The sequence below is a fragment of the Grammomys surdaster genome, unplaced genomic scaffold, assembly GCF_004785775.1.
Source record: "Grammomys surdaster isolate TR1022 unplaced genomic scaffold, NIH_TR_1.0 126185, whole genome shotgun sequence".
NCBI lineage: Eukaryota > Metazoa > Chordata > Mammalia > Rodentia > Muridae > Grammomys > Grammomys surdaster.
Genome location: NW_021620991.1, coordinates 5959641 through 5978189, shown reverse-complemented (window position 1 = coordinate 5978189; position 18549 = coordinate 5959641). Strand labels below are relative to the sequence as shown.

The window sequence follows — 18549 nt, the reverse complement described above, 5'->3', positions numbered from 1 at the left end:
CACTCTCTCCTCCCCCTCCCTCACCCAGATGATGGCTCAGAACTGCCTGTAAGTCTAGCTTCAGGGGATCTAACGCCCTCTCCTGGCCTCTGTAAGCACCTCCTTCACACACGTGGTGCACATATATACACTCAAGCATACATACATACATGCACATAAAATAAATCCAAAAACTAATAAATGATCCAATCAAACTCAACCACCAAAGCTTCTGCAAGGTCAAGGTGCTGGTTTCAAGTATGATATATGACCATTATGTGAGAGACTGAATCCTCCCCTCAAGGCAGCCTTACGGACCACCCAAGGAGAGCAGGTGGTGATGCAACCTCTGTGGGCTGGTATGACTAACTACCAGGCTGACTGGCTTTAAAGGGTTGAACAGAATATCTCCCCAACTCCACTGTCACACCAAGCTTCTGACTTTTGGGGTGTGAGGAGTTTGCCCACACACCAGACAGCCAATGGATTCTGCGGTAGCTGGCAGCTGGTCATCCTCTAATCCAGCTGTGACAGCATCCATCTGGAGTTGATGCACAGGTCCACCCCTCCACTTCTAGAGACAAGTGCAATGCTCTGGCTTGTTCTAGCCACCCCGTGAAGAGGGGCGCCCATGACCCTTCCTTGGGTTGCAGCCCCTCCCAGAGTGATTTCCAGCACTCAGGAGACTCTGACCTAAACTTCTCAGTTTATGGCAAATGACATTCCAGAGGCTTCCAAGGAGTGCCTGACAGAGTAGGGAACAGAGGAGCGTGGAACTTCACACCTGAATGGGGGTGCCACGCCCCAAGACTGTCCATTCTCAGCCATCCAGAAGCAAACACCGTACTTTAGGTGTTTATGTTTTTTTTGGGTTTTATATTTTTTGTTTTGTTTTGGGGGGTTTTTTTTGTTTTTTTGTTTGTTGTTTTTTGGGGTTTTGAACATAGGGTCTTACTGACCATCCCCAGTTAGCTTGGAACTTGTGTTTAGAAACTGCTGTTGGTTTTTTGTTTTTGTTTTTGTTTTTTTTAAAATGTTGCCTAAAGACAGGAGGAAAGCCTGGCATCTAGGCCTCATTTTGTGTCTCTGTGCATCCTTTTATTTTGGCTGAAGACAGAGCTAAATGTCCTAAAGCCACAGTCGCTGCGGATTCCAGGAGAAGCAAAAGCTCAGACAGGTCTCCTCATTCCCTTCCTATACCCTCTAGATGAGGGCAATTACCCATGAGAGTGAGGCTGTGCCCTAGCATCCTTGAATCCCATCCTATCCCTCAGGCAATAAAGGCCACCTAGCAAGACAGGAGCTGAGACAATGGCCCGGAAGTCTGCACCTGGCCAGGACTTCTTACTTTTCCCATTTAAACAGAAAGTGCCTCAAAGAGGGGGTCCTGGAAGCCCTCTGTCTGTTCCTTTTCCCCACTGTAGCCACCTTGAACACATCTTGCCACTCCTCCTTAATTGGTGTAACAGGGATGGGTGGCCTCACCTAGCTCGTAGAGGCAGTCACAGCTCAGTAAACAAACAAACAAAATCACTGGTTATACTTAAGTCTTTCCAGTGACAGCCCCATTCCTAAGTCACCTCAGGGGAGCAGCTAGCAGTCAACTTATTAAATTCGAAAAGAAACATTAATTTGCAGATTCCAAGGGTTTTAAAAAGTTGTACGACAAGACATAAGGAGGGCGGCGGTGGCGGAAAGAGACCAAATACACACTTCATAATATCCCAGCAACCCAGGGCTGCCGCAGGAACTAGCCACCTCTTTGCCCGCTGGGAAGGACCATTCCAAACATTATTACAGAAAAGGAAAATGAAATGTCCAACCTGGGTCTTCAGCTCAGTTGAAATGCAAATAAAATCCAAGACATCTAGAGAGGGGCGTGGCACCAGACCACTAGTGGAGGGGACGCACTGTGGAAAGAGGTTAGAGGCTATGTGTCCACAGCCACAACTCCCTGGCGGTAAATAGAGGGACAGTCACCCAGGTTTAAAGACAGAAGAGGAGACATAGAATGCCTGGATGGTCCTCAGATGCTGCAGAGGTAGCAGGGTAGACATTTCCAGAACAAGTCCGGTGTTTCCTGGGCCATCACGGACTACTTCCTGTGTAAGAGAGTCATATCTTCATGTAGTCCCTGGGGAATCGAGCCATTGTCTGTCTTTATTTTGTACTTTTTCTTTCTTATTTGTACGTTCCAAGTCTTTAGAAGGAATGAATTAAAATCTGTGTAAAGACATATACTATACATGTACAAATGTCACTGATGACTTTATGAATATTTATAAATATTACATATGTAATATTTATAAATACTATAATTATATACAATGTAATATATTAAATAAAAATTTAAATATACTTAACAATAAATACATGTTTATTATATACACTACATATATATATATATATATATATATATATATATATATATATACATATATATATGTGTGTGTGTATATGTATATATATAAATATAATATAATATAATATGCACTACAGAAGACCGCAGTCCATAACTCTTAGAGGACATGGCCGCCTCCATATCCTTGCAGTATTTAGTATCTTTTAAAACTTCTAATTCTCAAGCCAGGCTTAGTGGCGTGAGTTTGAGGCTAAACTGACCTACATGGAAAGGTCCCGGCCAGCTGAGGCTACATAGTGAGAACTTGTCTCAATCCCCCCTCCCCCCATCAATTCCCACAAATTCGCAAATTCTCTATTTTCTCCCCCTCTCTGTGGTAGTGGGCATAGGTCCCATTACCAAGGGCCTTAGTTCCTCGGCCTGAGGCTGGTTATCCGCACTCGGTCCCTTCTTCCTCTGTCTGTCTTACATGGCCCCTTCCTTATAGTCTCCTGAGACCCTTTACACACAACTCTACACTCACTGGACCAAAGAAAAGTCTTGGGGACACAGGGCTGTCTGCATCTACCATCTATCATTCACCATCAATGCCTGGCTCTCCCTGGCAAGCATTCCTTGTCTCCTTCCTTCCCCTGAGCAGGTCTCTAAGCCATTTTTGCTGCCCCCTGCCCCAGAACCTGTAAGATCAGACGAGCCTCTGTCTGCCTCTGTTGCCCATTGATTACTCTGGGGCTGTGGGGCCACAGGGGGCAACCTTGTCACCAGGGCCTGATGTACACACACATCTGGAGGTTCACAACTCACATCCAGCTCAGGGGACACAATGCCCTCTGGCCTCCTTCAGAACCCAGCACATGCATGGTGTAGACAAATCCATGTGGAAACACACAATATACATAAATAAAAATAAATAAATCTTTAAAAAAAAAAGCTGCGTTGTTTCTTGGGCTGAGGAGATGGATCAGCAGGTAGAGAGTTTGCCTCACAAGTTCGAAGACCAGCGCTTGGGTTCCTAGAGGCTATGTAAATGGCGGACCAGCATTGCAGGCTACCTTGTCATTTCAGTGGCCCAAAGGCAAATGCAGGAGACCCCCCAGAGCAAGCTGGCTAGGTAGACTGCCCAGTGGACGAGCTCTGGGCTCGATTGAGTCAGCCTGTTTCTTTCTTTTTCTTTTCTTTTTTCTTTCTTTCTTTTTTTTTTTTTTTGAGACAGGGTTTCTCTATGTAGCCCTGGCTGTCCTGGAACTCACTCAGTAGACCAGGCTAGCCTCGACCTCTCAAACTCAGAAATCCGCCTGCCTCTGCCTCCCAAGTACTGGGATTAAAGGCGTGCGCCACCACCGCCCGGCAGAGTCAGCCTGTTTCAATGTGACTAAGTGAAAAGCATTTGAGGAAGGCTCCCAATAGGAACCCCAGGTCAACACCAAGGTTCTCACATTTGCACATGCACACCCCCCATCTGTGAGAGCTCATGTATATACACCTGTACACACACACCCCACACACACAGGAGAAAAAAAATCTTTTATTTTTGTCAGAATTTTGTCTTACATTCACAATCCTCATGTTCTCAAACTAAGGTTAGAGTCATTGCTGGGAGCAGAGGAAGCCCTAGAAGAACACATAAACATCTCTCCAGAATAGCAATTTGCCTCAGAAGTAGACAGAAATATTCTCTATAGTAAAATAAACATACACGTATCATGGAAGAGAATGTAAAATTAATGTCAGTTTTAAAACAGGGCTTGAGGCTTCAAAGCAAGGTCACGGTGGGGGTGAGATGCCATCATGGGCTGGGGTTATACAGAACATCTCCTCGGGCCAGAGGAAAGTTGGAGAAGATTGGTCCATCTGGGTCAAGGTTACTGCCAGCTGCTCAGCCGTTTCCCAGCTACTTCCCACAAGCCTAGTGCACAGGGATCCCGAGTGGCTTTCTCTGAAGTAGCCATGTCTGTCCGTGCATGACAGCCACAGAGACAGACATTGTCTCAGTCACACAATCAAGCTGCAAAAAGGCTGATGTTCTCAACACACCATGCAAGCTTCAGCCGTAACTTGTGGCATGGACACCTGTCATTCGAATGCCATTCCTTCCCACAGCGTGGGCCTCTAAGATTCAGACTTCAAATGGCCGAAAATTTAGAGCTTTTCATGGGGCAGTAACCTGCACAAGGTTCAATATGTCTGTTCACCAGGACAAACCAGTGAAACCCTCTGAGTCCCAGGTTTTCAGATGAAACCTTCTTAGCTTACATACCCACTAAGCTCACAAAACATGTTAAGTATCTAAGTCTGTGAACCACCTGCTTCTTGCCAAGTCGTCTAGGTTAGCATCGAACTCGTGATTCTCTTGCCTCGACCTTTTGAGTGCCAGGATTACAGGTGTATGCCTCTGTGCCCAGCCCACCTGTCCAATTCTTTTTAAGACTACATTTATCTATGTGTGTGTTCGTGTGTACAGACATGAGAATGGTGCCGATCCGGTGGAAGTCAGAGGACAACTTATGGGAAACCATCCTCTCTTCCCACCATGCATTTCTAGGAAACAAATCAGGTCACGAGACTTGGCAGCATCCCTACCCACTGAGCCATCTCACCAGCTCTAATTCTCATTGTCTCTCGTTTTCAATGCTAAGGCTCAAGCCTAGGACCTCAGGCACGCTAGGCAAATGCTCTGCCTCACTGAGCTAAACTGCTAGCCTTCATCTGTTTAATTCCCAGGCCCTTGCTCTGAACTCTACTAAGGAGAAGCTGTTTGCATCCACTTTTGCCAAGCACAGCCCACCAGACACCTGAAACCTTGAGTGTCTCAGGTAATGGCCACTCATTAGATGTGCCTCACTTAGCTGGAAACAAAACAAAACAAAAACACTTCACTGGTTTCCAAATGACAGACGAGTTACCTCATTCGAATACCAGTCACCACACACAACAGGGAGAAAAGCTCCCAGAGGGTGATTCACCCCTGAAGCGGGAGCCCCCTCAGACCAGTGAGACTTTCATTGATTCTTTTTTTTTTTTTTTTTTTTTCGAGACAGGGTTTCTCTGTGTAGCCCTGGCTGTCCTGTCCTGGAACTCACTCTGTAGACCAGGCTGGCCTCGAACTCAGAAATCCGCCTGCCTCTGCCTCCCAAGTGCTGGGATTAAAGGCGTGCGCCACCAACGCCCGGCCCTTTCATCGATTCTTAAAGGATATTTATTTATTTGGAATTGTTTTTAGATGGAGAAGTAAGTGGGGAGAATAGGGGTTTTGGTGGGTTTCCCCCTAGAAGAAATTTCTCAGGAAGTAGACTATCTGAGAACAAGATCCTGGTTGTACGTACTTCTTTACCAGCAGCAGGTCAGCCTCAAAGAGGAACACCTGTGCATATATCGTGTGGTACACCCTGCCCACTTGAGGCTGCCCTGGACCACTTGAGATGAAATCAGGAGCCACTTCATTCAAGAAGGCTTCAGTGGGGTGGAGAGATGGTTCAGTAGTTAGAAGTACATACTGCTTTTGCAGAGGACCAGAGTTCAGTTCCCAGGAATTGTGTCAGGCAGCTCACAACTGTCTTGGAGTTCCACCTCTGATTTGATGCCTCTGGCCTTTGAGGGCTCATACCCACTCATCCACCCACCCACACACCCACAATTAACAAGTAAGATCTTTTGAAAATAAAATAAAGGGCTTTAGGTGAGCTAGGGGTGTGGTTTGGTAGGAGACAGCTTGCCTAGAACGTGCAAACCCCTGAGGTCTGTCCCTAGGAATGAAAACAAAAAAACAAAAGTATGTGGGGGTGGGGTGGGTCCTTCTGTAACTAGCACAGTGGGCAAAAGGCTGGGCTGGTGCCCAAGCCCCAGGTTCTGGTTTCTGAAGTCTCTGGGTCTTTCCTAGGTTTGCTTCAGTTTAATCTGTTCTGTTTTAATTTTGAGACAGGGTTTCCTGCAACCTAAGCCAGCTTCAAACTGGCTATACAGCCAAGGGTGACCTTCTGTGCCAGGCTTATGCAACGGTGGGAAAAAACTCAGGGCTTCTGGCATGGTAGGCAAACACCGCCTACTAACAACATCCCAGCCCTGATTTCTCAAACCGCACAATGGGGTGTGCGTGCACACAGTAGAACAGATCCCAAGATGAAGTCTGCTCCTGGCAAGAGCCATTCATAAGCTTTATTTGTACTTTCTACACCACAGATGCTGCATGACCACAGGGGACCAGGCTTTATCAGCCCAAGGTCCATGAAAACCCTTCATCCACTCTGGAAGGTACACGCTGCCCCGCCACAGGCTCATCTCCATGCCCCAGAACAGCCAACACCCAAATCCAGCCAGACAGTCAAGGATTAACCAAGAGGACGGCCCATACAGACAGGAAGGCTTTGCTGGCCCTCCCTCTGAGATCACCAACCTCCTTAGCAGCTGATGCCTCTGTGGCTATCAGTCTCCCTTTGGCTTAAGGGTCTGCCATTTCTCCTTGTTAGAGAAAGATGTGTCTTGAGAGCAAAACGGCAACTTGAAGCAAACGATAATTAGGAACAGCTAACACTGTGTGCTAGGTGACACTAACCTAGTCTGTCTCACTTAATCTACCTTGGAGCGGGTCCCATCAACTTTATTTTACAGAGGAAATGGAACACCTGAGGAGTCGAGCAACCTACCAGAGGCCACCCAGCAGGGAAGCAGAGAGAAGGCTGGGACGTGAACCCAGCCACTCCAGAAAGCATGCTACTTAAACTCTCCAGCAATAAAGAAGTACATTGTAAGTGACTATCTTTAAGAGGGTTATCGAGACAAGTCTCTCGGTGATGTTCAGTGATGGAGAGAGGATCTTGGGGCTGTTGTATATCCATTTAGCTTCTAGAGACAGAAACATGCTGTCTCTGATGTCATATTTCCACAGTATAATAAAGGCCATGTGCTTGAAAATGTCAGCTGCAGATTTGGGGACAGGGACTGTGGGGTGGGTGGGTGGGTGGGTGGATGGGTCTGGAAACAGCATGAGCGTCCCACCCTGAAGGTCGTCAGAGCCTATGGCATCCCTTCTTTAGAGATTTATGCTGCACGAAGGACCACTAGGGTAGTAACCTGGAAAACCGTTAGGCTACAAAATTCAAAAAGTCAATTACAGGGGATTAGGAAGACTGCAAACACAAGCACCTGAGTTTGAATTCCCAGCATCCATGTAAAAGCCAACCATGGTTAAGAGTGCCGGTAAACCTGATGTTGATGGGAAGAGAGAGAAATGGATCCCAGGCGCTCAATGGCCAGGCAGTCGCGTGGAAAGGCCCAGTCTCAGGTTCATCCAGACACCCTGTCTTTTTTATTTTGTTTTGTCTGAGAGAGGGTTTCTCTGTGTAGCCCTGGCTGTTCTGGCACTCCTCTGTAGGCCTCGAACTCACAGAGATCCACCTGCCTCTGTCTTCCTAGTTCTGTGATTAAAGGCTGCCACAGCCTGGCTGAAACCCTGTTTTAAGGGATTAAGGGAGAAAGAATGATAGACAGCCGGTTTCATCTTCTGGCCTCCATATGTGTGTCCCTAAATACATACACATGCACACACGCACGCACACACACACAGACAGCCAAATACAAAACCACATGCCTAGCTGGACATGGTGAGTGAAGCCGGTCATCAAGGAGATCAGGAGTTCAAGGCCACCCTCACCTATATAGTGAATTTGAAGCCAATCTGACCTTCCTGAGACCCTGTCTAAAAGATGAGGCTGTATTATTCGATATTATTGAATTATGTGAGATACCTAAAGTTGTCAAGGTCTTAGAGACAAGAGAGCAGTTATGAGGAGCTAAAGTGGGGAAGGGGGAGTCCATGCTTGGGGTAAAGGGTGCTACTTTACAGACAACATTTGTCTTGCTGAATCTGGCTCCTTTACCCATTCATAAAATTCTAAAAACTGATATTGCCTCTGAGGCTCAAACGATTAGGCAGTTAGCTCAAGGTCACTCAGCAGGGAAGAAAAAAAGACTGGAAAGATGGCTCAGTGGTTAGGAGCACATACTGCTCTTGGAGGGAACTGTTTAGGTCTCAGCACCAGTGCAGGGCGGCTCATACTACCTTAACTGTAGCTCTAAGGGGACACAGTGCCAACACTACCCATACGTACACATACAAATAACTTAAAAAATAACAAGGAGGCTACACAGAGAAACAAAAAGCAAAAAAAAAAAAAAAAAAAAAAAAAAAAACAAGGAGAATTTTTGTTGTTGTCTTTGTTTTTTTTTTTAAAGATTTATTTATTTATTATATATGAATACACTGTAGCTGTCAGTTTTTGTTTTTTGATACAGGGTCTGTCTATGCAGCCTTGGCTGTCCTGAAAACCCGATATGTAGCTTAGGCTGGCTTTGAACTCAGAGATTCACCTGCCTCTGCCTCCTGCATGCTAAAATTAAGGTATGTGCCACCATGCCAAGCTGAAACTAAAACCCAGTCCTGGGCTGGAGGATGCCACTCAACGAGGGAGCTTGACTCCCCAGGAAAAGCCTGTGGAGTAATCCTGCCCTACCCTGCATAGGGCCTGGCTCATCCTCCCCCAGTGTGAATGTCATCCTCTCCCAAAATTTTGACAACAGATATGCTTTCCCTTCCCTGTTAAGAACACACTGTTCCAGCCTCTGAAACGAGAAAAAGCAATGTCCCATGGATAGCCAAGGGAGCAGAGTGGTCCAGCAGGGCCCCTGGAGACCCCCTGATGCCATCATGACCCCTCTTGCTTCCTGCAGACTTCAGTAATGGGGGCTCCCCAATTCCCTTCAAACACCACAAGCCACATCTCATGAGATCTCTGTCAGGCGAATTACAGTCCCCAAGGAGGTCATGGGGACTCAGCTGCAAAGAGAGGGGCACCTCCTCCGGCCATAGAGAAGGCACCATGCCAGCAGGTGCTGAGACAGAGAGGGGTACAGGACAGGTAGGGACAGAAGCATATGCAAGGGCTCCCATCCCCTCCCTGGGAGTCTCACACATGTCACTCAGCAAAACAGACTAGAAAGCTGATGGCAGTCACAAAGCCAGGGAAAGGGAAGCAGAAGGGATACTTGGGACAGCAGCTCAGCAGAGATCACTGGGAACTGAGACGTTGGCCTAAGGTTACCCTGCGAAAGAGACAGGGCAGGGCAAGGGTAGGAAGATGACACCAACTTCTTCCTTGGAAAGCTTATTCAGAACACTCCCTTTGCACTGGTGAGCTGGTCAGTGGCCCTCAAGGTTGCCTTTGCCCTCAAATCTGGCCACTGATTGAAAAACAAATATTCATGTTTGGAAGCACGAGTGTGTGTGTGTGTGTGTGTGTATGTGTGTGTATGTATGTGTGCATATGTATGTGTGTGTATATGTATGTATGTGTGTGTATGTGTATGTGTGTATGTGTGTATGTATGTATGTGTGTATGTGTATGTAAGTGTATATATGTTTATGTGTGTGTATGTGTGTGTATATGTGTATGTGTGCGTATGTATGTATGTGTGTATGTGTGTGTGTGTTTTAGGCTGGACAAAGACCTCAGTACTATTGTGCCTCAGCAACACCTGTCCACCTTATTTTAAGACAGAGTATTATTTTTTTTATTTTTGGTTTTATGAGACAGGGTTTCTCTGTGTAGCCTTGGATGTCCTGGAAGTCGCTTTGCAGATCAGGCTGACCTTGAACTCACATAGATCCACCTGCCTCGGCCTCCAGAGTACTGAGATTTAAAGGTCCCACCACCACCGCCTGGCAAGACAGGGTGTTATTATTTAATATTTTTAATTTCTTTGCCAGGTGGAAATGGTGCATACCTTTCATCCCAGGATCTGGGAGGCAGAGGCAGGTGGATCTTGGAAGTTGGAGGCCAGCCAGTCTTGTCTACAGAGTGAGTTCCAGGACAGCCAGGGCCACACGAAGAAACTCTGTCTTGAAAAACAAGAAACAAAGAAGAAGAAGAAGAGGAGGAGGAGGAGGAGGAGGAGGAGAAGGAGAAGAAGAAAAAGAAGAAGAGAGAGATGAAAAACAGAAGCTTTTTTAAAAATTGATATAGACGTGAGTATACACCTGGAGTGCATTGGCTCCTCTGGAGGGGAGTTACAGGCTGCTGTGAGCTGTCCAAGGTGGGTGCTGGGGACCAAACTCTGGTTCTCTAGAAGCGCAGAAAGTGCTGTGCTTCACTGACCCATCTCTCCAGCCCCCTGTTGTTGTTGTTATTATTATTTTACATGTGCATAGTGTGGGACGTGCTGCAGCACACACATGGTGGTCAGAATAAGCTTTGTGGAGACAGTTTTCTCCTTCTACCTTTATCTGGGTTCTGGGTCCTCAGGCTTGCATCCATCTTTGGGCAGCAAGCACCTTCTCCTGCTGAGCCATCTTGGCAGCCCAAGACAGGGTGTTATTATTTAGAGCTCACCAATTAGGCTTGGCTTGCTGGCCAGCGAGTCCCTGCGATCTGCTCGCGGGACTGTTACACACCCAGGGTGGTTTTCATCGTTGTTTCTAAACATGGGCTCTTTGGCTAGTACTCAGGTAAAGTGTGTTCCACCAAACCATCTCCCCAGCCCTTGAGAAAGGATCTTTGCATATATGAGTTAATGAATGACTTTATGACTAATGACTTGAATTAGCTAAGTGACTTTAACTAACGAAGTTCAAAACGACTTCCTCCTGCTTACAAGAGACACAGCGAGCCACACAGATGGGAGGAGATGGCCACGTGAGGGCAGAGGCATATGAACGGGGCCTCTTGGAGCCACTGGCAGCTAGGAGAGACAAGGTCTTCCCCTAAGGTCCTGGAGGAGACAGGAACCTGCTTCAAACTACTGGTTCCTGAATAGAAATCTGTTGTTTTAAGGCACAAAACTGGAGCTCCTCTGTTACAACCAGCAACCACAGGAACCAACACAGCAACCCATTAGGACCTGAACCCCAAGCAAGGTGCTCCCCTCTGAGTCTCTCCTGTGTTCCCCAATCCCACTGCTCTTACTCTCCTCCTCCAGTTCTCTGTAGATAGAATTAATTTCCCTTCATGAGTGGAGCTCCTGGTTGGAGCTGCCGCATCCATCCGCTGGCCAGCAGATCATACCCAGTGCACCCAGCACAGGAAACCAGCACCCTTCTCAAGCACCCTGCTCCAGCAGCAGCCTGACCCTTCACCCATCCTCAAAGCCTTGAGAGTTTGCATGCATATTCAACCGGAAGGGGAACTTTCTTAGGCCCCAGGGACGGCCCTGGCCCTGGGAGCTGTATTTTGGTGCACCCCACAGAAAGTCACACACAGCGTTTGGGTGCAAAGAGAGATCCGGGAGGTTCCCGGTTGATGTTTTTTTTTTCCACCTTGAAACTGGCAGCGTTTCTGATATGATGGCTGGGGAATTCCACCAGCCACTTCAATGACCATTCAGTTTGATCGTTGAACGGCGGGACCAAGCAGAGATCTGCAAAGAGCGCCGATTCCAGATAAAGCTGGAGTTTTTCTCGCTGCCAAAACAAGCCAGGCTCCTGCTGTCCTCCAGGCTGGCGGCTAGTCATTCATTACTGAAACACGTGCCCTGCTCAGGGTTCTCCTTGCCCATCTTGCAGGGGCACTAGCCTTCCGGACCAGCCCTACTATCAGACCTCTTGGGAAGCACGGGGTCCCTGGGGAGTCACGGAAGTTTTCTTAAGGTCCCATCTTAAAGAAACATTTGCTGGGGCGCTGGACCCACGGAGGCGAACTGGGGAACTGCTCTAGACAAAAACAATTTTGAAAAGAGCAACCCAAGGGGGAATTGCTTCATACATTGTACATTCACTTCCCTCTCCTACTGTGCAGTTGAAGAAAAACGCAGCAAAGCAGGAAGCAACCCCTCACCAGCCACGACCACTCTGGCTCCTCTATCTGTGGACCCCTGTTCCTCCCGCGCCCATCCCCAGAAGCCTGTTCTTTCCCTATCTGCCTTGTTTTTAGCATAGTCTCTAGTCCTGGTGGGACCTTAGCATCAATTCGAGGCAACTGAGCCAGAGAAGGGACGGGTCCACAGCAGATTTGTATGTAAACCCAGCAAGTTTATAGGAGAAAGTCCCTATGGTAGAATTAAACAGCCAAGAACCAGCACTGTCAGGAGGCTGCGGTGTCAGGGATGAGAACCGGGATTATGTCTTTACTTTCCAAGTCCCTTTGGAACAGATAGTGAGCTACTCCCTGACCAAACCAAGGAATCTCTCCCCCCAACCCCCACTCATCCCACATACACTGACGGAAGACTGCATCCCAAGCCTCAGAGGGCATTTGGGGGTGGCCTTCTTCAAGTCCTGCTGCAGAAGCTCCACTGACTGCTGAGGCTGCAAGCTGACAGGTCCCTGCTCCTGCCAGAGCCTGGACCCAACGGAAACTGCTCAGAGGACCCCAGATCCCATCTGCAATCAGGAGGGATTTTTAAGGGAGCTAGATGAGGCCCCGGTATGTGGGCACTTCATACCCTGACATTGCAAAGCCCATCCCCAGCCTCCACTCTTACCCCAGAGTACCCGTGTCCTCCCCTGCCATTAGTCCAGGGTTCTGGAGTCTCTACCTGTCCGCCACCAAAGTGGATGGCCACCTTAGTAGTACCCCCATCCTGGGGCTCACAAAAGGTCATGCTGGTCTCCCTATCGCTTAAGGATGAGGTGCAGAGGAGGAAGTATAAATAAGAACAGGAAACTAAATTAAAAAAAAAAAAGGAGCCCCATTCAGGCTGATTTACCGGCAAGAGTATTTTTTTAAAAAAGTCCGGAAATGCAAAGCTGGAGGCGGTTTTGCCGCCTTAACCCGGGCTCAGCCGCAGATCTGTAGTGATCTAGCCCTCGCCTGGGTCCAAAACTGCGGCAAGCGGCACAGGCAGTGGGGAGAGAGAGGGAAGGAGGGCCCAGAAACGTCAGTGTCTGCCCCTAGCCAGTCCTGACCTTCCGTGAAGAGGCTGGGAGAACCGCAGGGCCAGGGTGCAGAGGATCTAAACGCTCCCCTGTCCCCACGCCTGGACTAGCAAACCCTGCTCCGGCTCAGCCTCACCGCATTATCCAGACGCCTAGACCACAACACGGACCTCACTGCCCGGCCGGAGAGCCCCTGTCCGGAGATCGGGGCGCACAGAGACAGGTGAAAGGGAGATGCTGGTTCAGGGGAGATGCTGGCACAAAGGACGACCAAAACCCAGACCCAGGTCCCCGCAGACCGGCTCTGGAGGGATCCACTGTCCCCTTGCCAGACGCCAGGAGGCGCCCAAATTCAAGGCGCACTGGCTATGTGTGTGAAGAGCGTGAAGAGCGGCCCGCGCTCCCCGAACCCCCTCCCCACCTTCCAAACCAGTCTTCTTCCCATCTCTACACTGAATCCCGTGGAGAGCACTTACCGGACCAGCAGCTTGGCCAGCGGAGCTGGCAGCCCCAAGGCAAGTCGCGAGTGAGCCAGAGGCGGGGCGCGCAGCGGGACGGGCCCGCCTACTGACAGTCGGCACTCTCCACTTCCCACTTTGTTTCCTTTCTACAGATAACAGGAAAAACAACTGGTCCCCTACGCCTCTCCAGCCCCGCCCCAAGCCCAGCGGGCACTGCGAGGGTAGCGCTGCAGGTGCCTCTGAACCCTGCAGCACCTCGCACTGTTCAAAAAATAAAGTCTTCTCTTGACACAAAGGCACACTGCCTAATAAAGGTCCGGAGAGCCCTGGGCATCGCCACAGTCACTCAGAAAACAACAAAGCAAAAACAAAACCTGGATAGGCCAGACTACAGGGTGAGTGGCTGCAGGTCTTAGGCGCTCTAGAAGCCAGTGCAGAAGAGTGACAGAGACAGCCTGCAAGTCTCAAAGATCCTTTAAGAACATTAGCCAGGCCTGGCAGTGGTGGCGCACGCCTTTAATCCCAGCACTTGGGAGGCAGAGGCAGCCGGATTTCTGGGTTCGACGACAGCCTGGTCTACAGCCTGGTCTACAGAGTGAGTTCCAGGACAGCCAGGGCTACACAGAGAAACCCTGTCTCGAAAAACCAAAAAAAAAAAACAAAAAAAAAAACAAACCATTAGCCAGGCATGGTGGCACTTGCTTTGAGTCTCAGCACTTGGGCAGAGGCACATAGCTCTCTGAGTTCAAAGCCAACCTGGTCTATGTATTGAGTTCCAGGACAGCTAGGGCTAAAGAGACCCTCATCTCAAAAATAAAGAACATCCAGTGTTTGGCTGGAGCATACCCACTCTAATCCCAACACTAGGGAGACAGAGAGACAAACAGATCTCTGTGAGTTCGATGCTATCCTATTCTACACAGTGAGTTCCAGACCAGTCAGGGCTATGTAGTGAGCCTGTCATCTGTCTCCAACAAACAAATGCAGTGGAGAGCTAGGCTTCCCTGTAATTACCAGGGAGCTTCCTACCTTTCTAGGATCCCCTGGAGAAGGTGAGGCTAGCTTAACTCCTTTTCAGCTCAGGCCGGGAATTAAGTGCTTTAAAAACAAAACAAAACAAAAACAACAACAACAAAAAACAAGGGCTGGAGAGATGGCTCAGTGGTTAAGAGCACTGACTGCTCTTCCAGAGGTCCCAAGTTCAATTCCCAGCACCCACATGGTGGCTCACAACCATCTGTAATGGGATCCAATGCCCTCTTCTGGTGTGTCTGAAGGCAGCAACAGTGTACTCATATACATAAAATAAATAAATCTCTAAAAAAAAAAACAATAACAACAAAAAAGCCTCTTTTTAAAGACAAGGTCTGCCGGGCGGTGGTGGCGCACGCCTTTAATCCCAGCACTTGGGAGGCAGAGGCAGGTAGATTTCTGAGTTCGAGGCCAGCCTGGTCTACAGAGTGAGTTCCAGGACAGCCAGGGCTACACAGAGAAACCCTGTCTCCAAAAAACCAAAAAAAAAAAAAAAAAAAGACAAGGTCTTACTATGTATCCCTGGCTGTCCTTGAACTCACTACATAGACCAGGCTGGCCTCGAACTCAGAGATCCACCTGTGTTTAGCTTTCAAATGATGTGTTTAAAGGCCAGTGCCACCATGCCCAGAGAGAGCTCTTGTTATTACAATTATTTTGGTGGGACCTGGGGCCTTCAACATGCTTAAGAACCAGCTCTACCATGAAGCAAGCCCCACTACCATGATGTAGCTATTACTGTTCCTATGAACAAATAGGACCGACGGCTTGAGTCTCAGGGGGTATTTGGGAATGGGCTTCTAGAGCTTTCTAGAAAGGTCCACAGATACAGTGTGATATGGTCAGAGGCTGGCAGGTCCTTGCTCCCAGCCTCTCTTAAGACTAAGGGTCAGGACCAGGACCATCAGGAACTACTCCATTACTGTCTGGAAAGGAAAGAGAATTTGGTGCAAGTTATGGCCCTGCTCTCTCAGATGGAGGCTGCAGCCTCTGGACATAACTGGAGAAATCCAGAGACTGAGTGGAGGGACAGGTCCCATTCACGGGACTGTTAGGTCTATTCCAAGATGTCCTTCTCACTAGGACGTCCAGGCTCACAGCCTAACTTCCACCCAAGGGATCTGATGATGACAGAGGTTTCCGCCCTCCAAGGAGAACCTGGCAAAGCCACAGGGAGAGAACATGGCAGAGAATGTGCTGGCTGAGACCACAGACCGTGCCAACACCAGTCCCGAGGCTGCTTTTGGCTAGGCTGCAACTTAACCACTGCTCCTGATCTAGCTCTTCATGAGACAGTCAGATGAGGAATACATTTGCTACTGCCAAAATAATCTCCTGGGAGCTGGGGAATGTGGCTCCATTGGTAGAGGGCTTGCCTAGCATGCACAAATCCCGGGTTCAATCCCAGCACCATAAACTAAACACTGTTGCAGATGTCTATCATCCTAGCACTTAGGAGGTGGAGACAGGAGGATGAGAAGTCCAAAGTCATCCTCAGCTGTACAGCAAGCTCAAAGCCAGCATGGGCTGCGTGACAACCTGTGTCTTAGGGTTACTACTGATGTAACAAAACACCATGACCAAAGGGTTTTAATTTGGTTTACACTTCCACATGGCTATTCCACCACCGTGGGAAGCCTAGACAGAAACTTAAACAGAACAAAAATCTGAAGGCAACTGATATGGAGGCCTTGGAGGGGTGCTGCTTACTGGCTTGCATGACCTCTTTAATCTCCAGCCTTCAATTGCTACCGAGGTTGCACCTTCTTCACCAACGGCCTCTCTTGGCCTCTCACAGTGCGAAGCCTCAGCTGCTCTCCACGACCCCTTCATGCCTTCAAAACCAGTACCACCTGGCTGACTCTCACAGGACCAAGTTTGCCTGCCAAAACACGGTATAACCTTGGTTTCCTCTGAACCACAGCTTCTCTATGCTCTCAGGAAACACTTGCCAGAAGATTTCATCTCAATGATGCTGGTCTCTTCTCAATCACGCTAATTTCTTAGTTCCAGCTGACCAGTGTCAGTAACACAAAGGTTTCACTTCAGTGGTGCTGGTTTCTCGTTAACCACAGCTGACTTTTCAGCCCGTTATCCAGAAGGACGGAATCTTAATTCAAAATACCAAACATCCCTGACAGAGCCTTTAAACTTTCCTCTGAAATTCCATAAGCCAGGCCTCCATCGTCTGTCCTGTCCCCAACATTCTTAACTTCCAAGCTCCCACCAAGCTCTCAGTGGCTTTTCTAGCCCAAAGTTCCAAAGTCCTTCCATAATCCTCCCCAAAGCACGGTCAGGTCTGCCACAGCAGCACCCCATTATCCTGGTACCAACTAATCTTAGTCAGGGTTACTGTGATGAAACATCATTACCGAAGCGACTTGAAGAGGAAAGGGTTAACTTGGCTTACCCTTCCACATCGCAGTTCATCACCATGGGAAGTCAGGACAGACGACAGACACTCAAACAGGGCAGGAGCTGACCGGGAGACCGCGGAGGGATGCTGCTCACTGGCTTGCTCCGCCTGCTTTCTTCGAGAGGCCACACCCACCAGCTCAAGATAGGCCACACCCACAAGGGGCTGGGCATTCGCTAATTAAGAAAATGCCCCACAGGCTTGCCTAGAGTCAGAGTTCATAAAGGCATTTTCTCAATTGCGGTGCCCTTCACTGTGATCACACTAGCTTGGGTCAAGTTGACGTAAAGCTAGCCAGGACACCTTGTCTCAAAAAGCAAACAAACAAACAAACAAAAAGCTGGCGAGGAACTGGGGAGGAGGAAAGCACTTGTTACCAAACCTGATGATCTGAGTTCAATCCCCCAAACTCTCATGGTGCAAAGAGAGAACTGACTCCCCAAAGCTGTCCTCTGAACTTCGTCACTGTCACCATCACCAACCACCATCTCTCTCACACATATACAAACAAACATGCTAAAACCGTTTTAAACGGGTAGGAAGGGGCGACAATGATCTAACTTATGCCTTTACCACGCACGATGCTGCCATGTGCCGGCCTGTGCTTTGGCACGGTCCTTTTTGATTCCCAGGGCAGCCCAGGGCAATTAGCTTCATCATTAAGACTCCTCATTAATAAGTCACTTTAGGAAACCGCAGTCAGTAAGCAGCCGACCTTTCCCAGCTCCTCCAGCCTGCTGCCTTGCTTTGCTGTCCCTGTGAGTCTCTTTGCCTAAGAAAATTCCACCTTCCTAAAAACCCAAATACTCTGCTTTATTGAGAGCCTAACCACAGGAACTTAGGGTACCCCTCCTTTTCACTCGGGGTGGGGGTACCCCCAAAACGCAAACTAAGTCTGACATTCGGGTAGAGTGGTCCTCGTTCTTCAAGTTTCTGATAGAGTGGCCTCCTGCCTTCCCCTCTCTGGTTTCTGATCTCTCTCTCTCTCTCTCTCTCTCTCTCTCTCTCTCTCTCTCTCTCTATTTTTAACTGTTGTCATGTGTGTGTAAGAGGAAGCTATCTCAGGTTCCCTTTGAACTGTAAATAAAACGAACTGCCTATGGTGGGTAATCGGAAGGAACCCGAAGAGGACTTGCCATAGGCAAGCCATGCTGAGAGCTCACATGGTCCTTCTCTCTGGATGTGGGTACTGCTGGAAGCACCGGCCCCACTTCATGGGAGAGAAAAGAAATCCTAGCCTGGAAGGGTGGGGGCTGCCCTGTGGAGAGTCTGCTGGCAAAGGCTTGCACTCTTGGTTCCCAAGAGCCTTCTCCTGCAGAACTTCCCCTCCACAGCCAGCCTACTTCCGCAGCATCTCTCCGATGTAGCAAACAGCAAGTGTCTTTGTTCTGCTCAACTGCAGTGGCTTCGCCACGGACACCCACACATGCCCACAGGC

The 18549-nt window shown here is 48.7% G+C and overlaps 1 protein-coding gene across 4 annotated transcripts in view; it reads right to left on the bottom strand.

The window, feature by feature from the left end:
• Nucleotides 1-17195, bottom strand: part of Pik3cd (phosphatidylinositol-4,5-bisphosphate 3-kinase catalytic subunit delta) — a 53753-nt gene extending 36558 nt beyond the window's left edge. For 3 of the 4 annotated variants that reach the window (XM_028757877.1, XM_028757883.1, XM_028757881.1), the window contains exon 1: nt 13679-13765. The gene's annotated coding sequence lies outside the window, so the exon portion shown is untranslated. Of the gene's footprint in view, nt 1-13678; nt 13766-17105 lie in introns of those variants that run through there. The other variant, XM_028757878.1, reaches the window with a different exon arrangement.
• Between the last annotated feature and the right edge of the window lie 1354 nt (nt 17196-18549).